General features: G+C 41.8%; 1 protein-coding gene across 4 annotated transcripts in view; it reads left to right on the top strand.

The window, feature by feature from the left end:
• Positions 1-10,520: 10,520 nt before the first annotated feature.
• Nrip1 (nuclear receptor interacting protein 1) overlaps positions 10,521-10,774 on the top strand; it is an 89,457-nt gene continuing 89,203 nt past the window's right edge. For all 4 annotated transcript variants that reach the window (XR_008721366.1, XM_055617829.1, XM_055617828.1 and 1 more), the window contains exon 1: positions 10,521-10,728. The gene's annotated coding sequence lies outside the window, so the exon portion shown is untranslated. The remainder of the gene's footprint in view (positions 10,729-10,774) is intronic.

Below are 10,774 nucleotides of genomic sequence, written 5' to 3'. Positions count from 1 at the left end.
TCTCTTTTTTTGTGGGCCTCACATAAGAAGTAGCTGTGATTTGTTTATTGAGTATCAAAGAAGCATGATACAGTGTACTCTGTGGACTTCATAGGCAATTAGTAAGTAATTCTAAAAAGAATGAACATACAGAACATGTGTTTTGTACAGAAAAATCACAGTATTAATTTGCAAGCAGATAATTAGCATATAAGATTAATGACGTATATAAAGTTAGTATATAAGATTAATTGTAGTATTGCAGGTCCAAGCTTATGTGGAATAAAGGATAATGATGACACTAGAGAACTCATGTCTTCATGTACCACATCCGTCTTGTCCTTATTTGGCCAGCCCTATACACTGACTTAGGAGTGTCAATCATTTTTACTAAATGAACTTTCTCTCACCTCCCGAGTCTGGCTGTGTAGACTAGGGTAGAAACCTGGCCACACAAGAACCATGCTGGTAAAGACACAAAAGAGCTGTCTAAGAGCAGATTGAGCTTGTCCTTCAGAGAATGAGACAACTGGCCATGGCCCAAACATACTAAGAACCTATTCATGCAACTGTTAAGACACTAGCGGATAAGAGTGTGGTCTCCTGGAGGCAATAGTGGTAGAGACGTTTTGAGCAAAGCACATTATATACATGTGTGAAAAATATGACAATGAAACCCATTGTTTTACACAATTAGTATTTTTGCTAAAATGATCGTAAAAATAATTTTCTCTTATTATGTCTACTGGCATAGATACCCCTTACTAGTGAAAAAGACTAGTCCAAGAGTAAATAGAGTATTCTTTTAATTCCAGCTAGATCAGTGTACAGGATTTTGGTTAATGGTCATTAGCCAGTGTTTCAAAAACTAAAGCACAGAAACTATAAACATAAAATTATTATATTTATTATATTACATTATGAGCATTGGATGAATTGTTATTCCCATTATGATCTAAACTAGTTCCATTGGCTCAGAAACCATAAGTAGTCTTCTTTCTGCTTTCTGCTCTTCCTTGAGTTTGAGTCATGCTTACCCTGTATGAGATTTTTCTCTTTCCATCAGACAGTTGCTGTCCGCAGGTATTCATATAAGCCATGTGATAGCATCTCACTATTTTCCACTCCTGGGTCTCTACTAGGTAGGGCTTGATACAAAGGGTCACCCTCTATTAGAAAACAATCTTTAGGCACGAAGTGGCATTCATCTGCAAGAAGAAATACATATAAAACACTTTTGAAACACCTTTAACACAAAAAGGTAAATTAAAAAAAAGTGTAACACTGTTAGTCTCAAAAAGGGGAGTTAATTTAGTTATCTTAATGAATGTTATCTTTTATATATGTTGTCATGAATTTACTTAAATGTTATGAAAACAATTAAAGTATTATCAAAGTTTAGAAATAAACTTTGGCTACCATGAGAGCAACTGGAGATTGACACAATAAATGATTTTTTTTTTTTCTAGTGCACTACCTTGGCTTCTAGAGGCTGGAAGACTGGAAGCCACATTTATATCTCAGACTTAAGCAAAACTGGGGATTTACATAGGGCCTGGTATTTATCAACAAATTATATCTCTATGGCCCAAGAAGATGGGTATAAACTTTGTAAATCCAAATCTATAGTAGTGCTAAGCGTTTATTTCTGTATACTTGTAATGCAGGTACTAGTTTTAACAAGATCTTGACTGTTCCTCAAGGCTTGTGTTAAAGGCTTGGAGCACAGCTTGGGGCACTATTGTGTACCCCTGGAAACATGAGGAACCGGATCTTAATTGAAGAAAGTGATCCCTGGGGGTGTGCACTCGAAGGGTATATGGCAGTTGCAGTTGCTTTCTCTATCTCTCTCCTTCTATAAAACAAAAGGCCCAAAACAAAAAGGCCAAGCAACCAGTCACTGAGGCTTCTAAAATCAGGAGCCAAAACAAACCTTCTGTCCCAGGAATAGAAAGCAAGTTCTGAGTGACATGTGGCTGCCACTTCCTTTTGTACAGATCCTCATTTTCTCTATTTATCACCAAGCGTGGATCATTGTACAGCATAGGTTATATAACCACGAAGTTATAATAAACCAATTTCTACTTAGACTAAAAACAAGCAAACAAACAAACAAACTTTATTTTATTTATGATCAAGAATCACAGTTGTTAACTGGGTGGCACATACCTTTAATCCTAACAGAGACAAGCAAACATCTGGAAATTTTGAGGCCAGTCTGATCTACCAGATCTAGTGAGTACCAGGATAGTCAGACAGACCCTATGTAAAAATTAAATAAGGAATCACAAAGAAGAGGGATATAGTACGACCCAGAGGGGACAGCAGCCCTACAAAGAGACCAGCAAAGCCAAAATTCTGGGCCCAGGAGGGACTGCAGAGACAGATGCATCTACCAAAGACCATGCAGAGAGGACTTAGACCCCTGCTCAAATGTAGCCCATAGACAGCTCAGTCTCCATGTGGATTCTCTAGTAAGAGAAGAAGAGGCAGTCTCTGACTGAACTTGGTTGTCTGCTTCTTGATCACTTCCTCATGGGGCAACCTAACCAATCCACAGAGGAAGAGGATTAAGGCAGTCCTAATGGGACCCGATAGGCTAAGGTCAGACAGAAGAAGAGGAGGACCTCCCCTATCAGTAGACTAGGAAAGAGGGAAAGGGGAGGAAGATGGAGGGAGGGTGGGACTGGAAGGAGATAAAGGAGGGGCTACAACTGGGAAATAAAGTGAATGAATTGTAAATAATAATAATGATAATTAATAATAATAATAAATGAATCACAGCCAGTATATTGTGTTTCTAATGGAGTGATGAAGGTCCACGTTTAGTGTGGTAGACATATTTGGTTAGGCTGCTGTTTCCTTACTTTGAAATGTAGGCTGTTTGCTAACATAAGCTATATAACATTAAGAGAACTGACCTAAAAATTCATAACATTGGTAGGCAGTAGTTTCCACGAGTAGTTTGCCATTTCCTGCAGATTCATAGAGGTTAGATAAACTTAGAAGTGTTCTGGAATCAGCAGTGGAAGAAAGCAAGAATTTGCCGGGAAAGGCACTCTCTCAAAACGTCTGCTGACTGCTCTGATGGAGAGCCCAGTGATTTGGGTCTTGCAGAGCTAAAAGTGATCTGCTTTGTACCTAAAATTGAAGAAGTTTTCTGCAGTGACCATGAAACTGCGGGCATAGCAGGAGGCGAGACTCTTGCTTGTCATAAAGCATCAGTGATTTTGCTAGCAAGAGGTGATAAATTGTATTGCTCTTCCACTGAAGCCTATTATTTCAGATGATCTCAAGGTAGCCACCATTAATTTAAGGACCGGAAGGATGGGCAGAGTCCAGGGCCTACTAAATAAAAGTGGAGAGTCTACAGGCCTGGCAGGACTTTTGGCTGTGGTAGCTCTGCCCATGGAGTGGAAACAAATTAATCTGGCTATATGGTTCAAGTGACTGTCTTGCCAAAGATATCCCCAGCTTTGTCTGGTGTCACTCACTATTATGAAAACTTAAATAAGCCTGTGTCATGAGACTTCAAAGTCTGTGAGCTCTTCAAGAACAAGCATCCTCCCCATGTGCCTATTTCAGGTGTATATGTTGAGGAAAATTGTGTAAGTTGAGTTTCCCAAAGGAAGCTGCAATCTGGACCTATTTCAGAGGACTGAATATATCGTCCTATAATCTTGGGTAGTGATGGATGTGGTGCCATATCATGAACAGATTTAAGATTTAAGCCTCCTTTTTTTTTTTTCAAAGGTGACAGTGAACCTATTCTATGCATGTTTGCTTGAGAAAGCAAAGGGACTGACCACAGCAGAAAGGCCAATATCCAACGGTGGTGGTTTAAAACATGTCTACAAATTATTTGACACTCCTCCCTTCCAGATGACTTTCCCCTTGAGTACGGAATGAACCCAGTGACTCACTTCTAATTAGAATAAAATGGAAGTAATTGTGTGTGAATTAGACCAGGTCACGGAGGACAGTGTGACTTCATCCTTGCTCCTCTTGGATAACTCGCGTTAGTGGAAGTTCACTTCCACATAGTGAGGTTACTCAGGCAACTGTGGAGACATCCTTGCTGTCCTGACTTGAGGTCTCCTGCCAAGAGTCACAGGAGGGAGGCTTCTTACCACTGGGTTCTTCAGATGCAAGTAAACCTTCAGAAATCTGCAGCCTCACCAGCATCATTCTCGAAACCACAAGAGCCCAGACAGGATCTCTGGAGCATGGAACTTAGCAGTTCCTGAGTGTGTGTTACCCTCAGAATATGAGCTAACTATTTGTAGTTTTAAGCCTCTACATTTTGAGGCAACTTGTTATGCAGCAACAAGGAATAAAAACTGAGGGCTCCAATTACTCCCTGTGTCTTTGGCAACACTATTTTTACTCTTCGTTACAGCTATTCCTACTGAGTGTGAAGTTCTGTCACATTGTTGTTTTGGTTTGTATTTTCCTAATAGTTAATTATATGGAGCATGTTCCCATGTGCTTCATGAATATCTTCTTCAGAGAAGAGCCTTTGCAGAAACTTTGCTCATTACAAAAAATAAAATTTTTTTTTTTTTTTATTTTGGAGTTGTGTTTTTTACAGTGCTCTAAAAAAATCTCTTATTATATATATTTGAAAATACTTTCTGCTGTTCTATGTGCTGTGTTTTTATACATTTTGAATTCACTATATTTAGTTGTCCATCTAGGTGTGGTATGCTCATATTCTTTTTAATTTTGTCACTAGTATTTTTTGTTTGCGCCTCACAAGATTTTTGCCTCAGAAGGGACTTAGGTCCTCAGGATTTACTAAACTGTATTTTCTCCAGAGTTTTCTAGCTTAGTTGTTACATTTAGTTCTCTGATCCATTTTCAGTTCATTTTGGATATAAGGTGAAGAGTGCCTTCATCTTCACTCTTTTCACCTACATGTATGAGTAAATCTGCAAATGTCCCAGCATCCTTTGTTGAAAAGTTATTTTTCCATTGGAGTGAATAAAGTATTGAGGGAGCATGCACACACATTTGCCTACTTTGGAGTGTATTTGTGTATCAAGAGTGAAGATAATTTGGCTTGTACTTGTGAAAAGATAATTTATATCAGACTGTTTTCTAACAATAAAAATCTGGAGCATATATGTGCATATCTATTTTTGATTCTTTGGAGATTCAAACAATTGGACAAATAATAAGCGTGTATGCATATTACAGTTCCTTTACAGCTTCCTTCACTATAGCCCTCTGAATAATTTAGAAATCAAGATACATACTTGATTTTAATTGGATACATCTCTAAAAATTAATAAGATTATGTTTTTACTGAACTGAATTATGTTTAATGTAATGTCCTCACGAATGTTTGTGAAATCCTGAAAATAAACTTTTGTGCAATGTTTACTTTAATTGTTTATATACAGCAAACTGATCAACACTGGCAGATCTCCCTTGCTTCGTTGGGAACTCCTGGCTCTCTGGCCCTGTAAACTATTGTATGTGCTTCCTTGTTTGGAGAACGAAATAGGCACATCATGCACATTGCGTTGAAGCCTCCGCCTTTTCTTGCACACTTTTGGCTGCTTGTAGGCAATCCTTCCCAGACTTGAAATCTTTGAGACTAAGTTTTCAGCATCCATTTTAATATGGAAATGGAAGGACCGTGGTTTTGGAAGACCTTGGGACTCAAGCCCCACTGAATTAGAAAGGGCTCGTGTCCATTAGAGAAAACTGCACAGAAAGCTGCAACTGAGGGGTCTAAATGTCTTCATTTTGGTTCTTCAGACTTTTTTCAGTCTCAGTAACCTGCCACGCACCCATTGTGGCCCACTGGGATAGGTGATTGCCTCCAACATGGTTAGAATGGATTCTGAAGTCTACACATAAGTGCTGGTACCAGCAATAGGCTTCTAGAGCTATGGTGACAGAAACTGGCTCAGAGGTAGTATTATGTTTTAGAGCAGTAGGTTGTTTGGGTTTTTTGTTTGTTTGTTTTGTTTCATTTACCTTATTCAACCCAAAATTTATAGGATTTTATTTCTGCTATAAAAACACTTTACATTTAGAGTCTTCCACCAAAAGTTAATAAAAATAGGAACAGTTGTAACTACAGTATGGTTAATGAAGCCACAGTAGATAAAATGTCAGCTCTGTTGATTCTCTGATTGGCATCAAAGCCTACACATGCCAAAGTGGGCTTTATAACACAGTATAAATACCAGCAACTGATAAATAAAATCTTATGCTTAACAAGCTTTAGGTTTTCATTCAACAGATTGTTTTCTTGATACCATTAACAGTTTCCTGCAGTCTTCCTTCTCTAGAACTGTAGGACTCAATATGGTAGTGGTTTAAACTGGGGAGTGTTGTGAGTTGAAAAAGCATTGGATTTTGGACACCTGGTGTTCAAAAGAATAAAAGACCTGGGCGCACTGGTGCACGCCTGTAGCCCCAGCGCACATCATGAGTTCCAGGCCAGCCATAACTATAACCACGTTAAAAAAAATAAAAGTGTTAAAATATCTAATTTTTTCATGGGACACATATTGAAGTGCTTTGTAGATGTTTCATTAATTGGCAAATACAATTCTTTGTATCTGTGAAATGTAGCTATTGCAAATTTTAAATCACACATGAAACTCATCTTTCTGATTCACTCCATATTTTTATGGGCCAAATCACATGCACAAGAAGCAATATTGGTGTAAGTATACTGATGGCTCCATTTGTATGTGATCAGCTAAGCACATACACGTATTACACAACACGTTCACGTCTTCTCGGCACACATCTCTGGGTTCTCATAACATTCTCCTGTTAATAGTCTGTTTATTCCCGGAGAACTCCTTTCTCAGTCTGCCTACTTAGCAAATTCTTCTCACCTTTCATCAGCCAGATGAAGCCCCCTGTTCCCTGTAACACATTTTCTGAGTTCCTTGGCCTAACATTCATACCCCAGCTAGAAGCAAACACTGTGCTCTAGGGTACAACAGTGACCTGGCCAGCACCAACAGAATACCTACTGTTTGCTAATCGCAGGGCTAAGTGTTGATGGAAGCCAGGTGAGAGCAAGAGAGGGGCTTAGGCTTGTGCCCATATGCTTTCATTCTAGAAGGGAATGCTGACAAGTTGACCATCTACAAAAACTGGCTAGAAGGATGCATGACCTGAGAGATGTAGAGAGCACATCAAAATCTGTCTTTCTCAGACTACCTGTACATATGCATGGGAGGATAAGCTAAAATACTGAATTCCAGAGGACTAGTAAACTTTTAAAATCTACTTATTTTTTATTTTATGTGCACTGGTGTTTTGCCTACATGTACGTCTGTGTGAGGGCATCAGATCCTGGAGTTACAGACAGTTGTGAGCTGCCATGTGGGTGGCGGGAATTGATCCCAGGTCTTTTGGAAGAGTAATCAGTGCTCTTAATCACTGAGCCATCTCTCCAGATAGATGATAGACTTTTTTTTTTATAATGCATATATGTTTAGGTTTATAAACTGAAGGACATATTTTCACATTACACATGCTTCCTGTGAGACTTGGCTTCCAAACACAAATCACTATAGAGACATATACCCCAGCATCCATTAGGTGGTCCTCTTAGCCTAGAAATTTAGATATTGATTTTTTTGAAAATTAAAAATTAGCTCATAACCACTAGGAGACATGCCTTAATGGGAGAGACTCTCACCAACTAGCATGTATGAGGTTCAATTTCTGGAGCAGAAAACAATTGTGTTCTGTGTGTGGATGTATGTGCCATGCACACGGTTAAAGTCCAGAGAAAACTTTATGGAGTGTGTTCCAAGGAGCAATATCCCTGAGCCATCTCACTGTCCCACCACTGATATATATATATATTCAATATATATATATCAACATATATATATCAATATATATATATTGAAAGAATAAACACAAAACTAGCATAGTACTTTGAAATGAATTCTACATGAGATACACAATTAATTTAACATGAATGTCTTATCAAAAAGAGTCTAGGAGTTTAGTTATTATATTGAGCTTTGGTGCATCATCTAACATATAGAGGTCCGGGTCTCAGCACTGATATTGGACAAGCAGGGCAAGACTTGGCTTGCTGGGAGGTCTTGACCTGGTTAAAAAGTGAGAATAATGTGTTTTCAGAGTGACATCTGAGCGGCTCAAATATCTGTCTGTCACTGCGGTACATGTACCCCTTGCTGGGAGCTTCATTCTCTTACATGGAATCTATTAAGTAGTTTAGCGTTGCATTAATTGGGACAGGTTATCTGGATTCTTAGTCTGTTCCAGAGAAGAACTGGCCAATCAAAAGAGAGGAAGCTTGAAATAGAATACAAGCTCAATTTCTCTTTGCGTGTGTGCATGAGTGTGTGCTTGAACTCATTGGCTTACAGGTACTACTCCAGTGCTTTAACCCTTTTTCCTTTTCCCATCTTAGCTTTACAAAACTGCGTCTCTCATTTTATAACTTAGTCCTTGAACTTGCTAAAAAGTCCTGGATGGCCCTCCAACTTCCCCAGTTCCTGGGATTACAGGTTAGTACCACTATGGTTAACTGAAAGCATTTGCTGAGTCCACTACAGTCTACCACAATGGTGACCTTTAATGAAACCGACATTGAATTATCAATAAAAATGCCAAACAATGCCCAATAAACTGCTCAAGAAAAGGACACATTTATAGTACATAGAAAATCTTTGTATAATATTAAATATATTTTCCTAAAGAGCCAAATTTCAATTATGCTGGTCACTTAATTGCAATTATTTGCTTTTGTCAATCCAGGATAAATGATTCCCAAAGATCTGCTGCCTTTATTAATTTGCTTTAAGCCGATTTTGAACTGTGTCATATGCAAACGCTCTTCTGTTACACGAGATTTACACTACACTAGATGACAACAGATTGCATAGGTGACTCACTAGGAGAGACAATAAGTATTCTTAAAATGCACCATCACTATTAAGCAAAATACTTCTAACGTCCTCACAACCGTGCTGGGATACTGTTTTATTACGAATTAATTTGAAAAATTGCTTTCACTTTCAAGATTGGGAAGATCCTCCAGACCTTGCTCATTTGAAAAATCTGAAAAAATAGCTACAGAGCTATTACATAACAGTAAAGAATACACTTTGATCACTTGGATAATTTTTGGTTCTGCTGTGCATCAATAACTCTCGTTTCCAAATGCTACCGAAATTCTTAAGGATTTGAAAACATTTGTACGAAAGTAGGTAGCTTTATCCATAAAACTGTCTCGTTCAGTAAGTATTTTAACGGAAGCATACCGCTTCAGAGTTTAGGGTGAACCGAGTTTAGCGGTTTCTGTGTCAAAGAAAAACAAGTTCTGTAACCGCGGACACTCTTTTCCTGCTGGTAATCTTTCCACGGCGAGATAACTAGAGTCAAACCCAAACGTGACATCTGGGGTAGGGGGAGGGTTAGAAGGAGGCTTCACAAGTAAGATGTGAAGGGAGCGGTGAGGATAAGATTTTAGAGCAGAGAACACAAGGAGAGGAAGAGATCACGGTTTCGTATTTTTCTCTCCTCCCTCCACTTTCTCGCTTCACCAATCTGCTAGCCCCCCTCAGATTTAGAGGCGGGTTCAGCTAGACCCGAGGCTGCAGGAAACCCAGGTTTCGCTGCACCGCCACCCTGGCTTCGTGATGTAATTGTTATGTATTGAGACTCTGAAGCGAGCAGAGCTGCTTAGAGGAGTGACAGCCCATCACCTAGTCCTGTCGGGTCAGATCCTTTCTGGGGGTGGTGCAGGTTGGCGGGCAGACGCTGCTGGGGACAAAGCAGCTGAAGATAAACCGGGTTCTTGGGTCCTGCGTCGTCTAGGGAGCTGAGCTCTGCACTCCTCAGGTCTCCTTCCCAGTTTTCCGCTTGGAATCATGCCACATTGATTACTGGGTCCTACTGGGTGCTGGGCACGGGGTAAAAATGACCTAGAGTTATAGAGCCGTAGCTTCCGGAATTTAAGCAGGACACAGACTCCAAGGAGGTGGAAATTGAGGGTGGGTAAAAAGGGAGCCAAGAGAACGCGTGCTGTGGGGTGAAATGGGAGGGAGGGAGACACTTAAGGTGCCAGCTTCTAGGTGGGGACCCTGGAGCAGGGTTAGGACGCCCCGACTCCCCTGCGGTGCCCCCAGCGCTCGCCCCGGCCTGGGTGACACGGAAGATCCCCTAGGAGCAATCTGTCCAGGCCGCTAGCTGGATAGGGCCGGGAAGCCAGGGTGCCGGCTCCCGGAGCAAAGCACCCCTCCTCTCCGGGTCCAACGGTGTCCTCTCTCTGTCTTGAAGGCCGCGCAGCCCCTGGTCCCCCACCCGGAGCGCCGGCGAGGAGGCCTGCAGGAGCCGGGTGGGCTGCCCAGCCCCAGCGAGCCGCCGGGTACGCGATCTGCCCGGGTGACAATGGGAGGGAGGGGCAGAAAAGGGTTAAGAAACTTGGCTGAAGAGCTGAATGGCGTGGAGCAGCGAGGGGAGGGACCCGGCCGCCGCGAACTCGGCGGCGGAGGGAGGAGCGCGGCTGCGGCGGGCGGGAGGCGAGCGAGGCGCTCAAAGTCAGCCTCGCAGACATTGCAGCAGAGCCCCGAACTCGGGAGGCGACGGCGACCGCGGCGCAGGCGGAGGACGAGCCGGCCCCAGCCAGCCCGCGCGCACCGCCCGTGGCCTCGCGCGGCCGCAGGGCACGGCGGCCCCGGGAAGGAGGGAGCGACGCGGATCGGCGGCCCGGGAGCCGCGGCGGCCTCGGTGAGTGGCGATCGCGGCCCGGGCTCCGCGCGGAGCTCGCGGAGCG

This window comes from Psammomys obesus, unplaced genomic scaffold (genome assembly GCF_907164565.1).
Source record: "Psammomys obesus unplaced genomic scaffold, mPsaObe1.curated_primary_1811, whole genome shotgun sequence".
Taxonomy (NCBI): Eukaryota; Metazoa; Chordata; class Mammalia; order Rodentia; family Muridae; genus Psammomys; species Psammomys obesus.
This window is presented reverse-complemented; position numbering and strand designations above follow the sequence as displayed.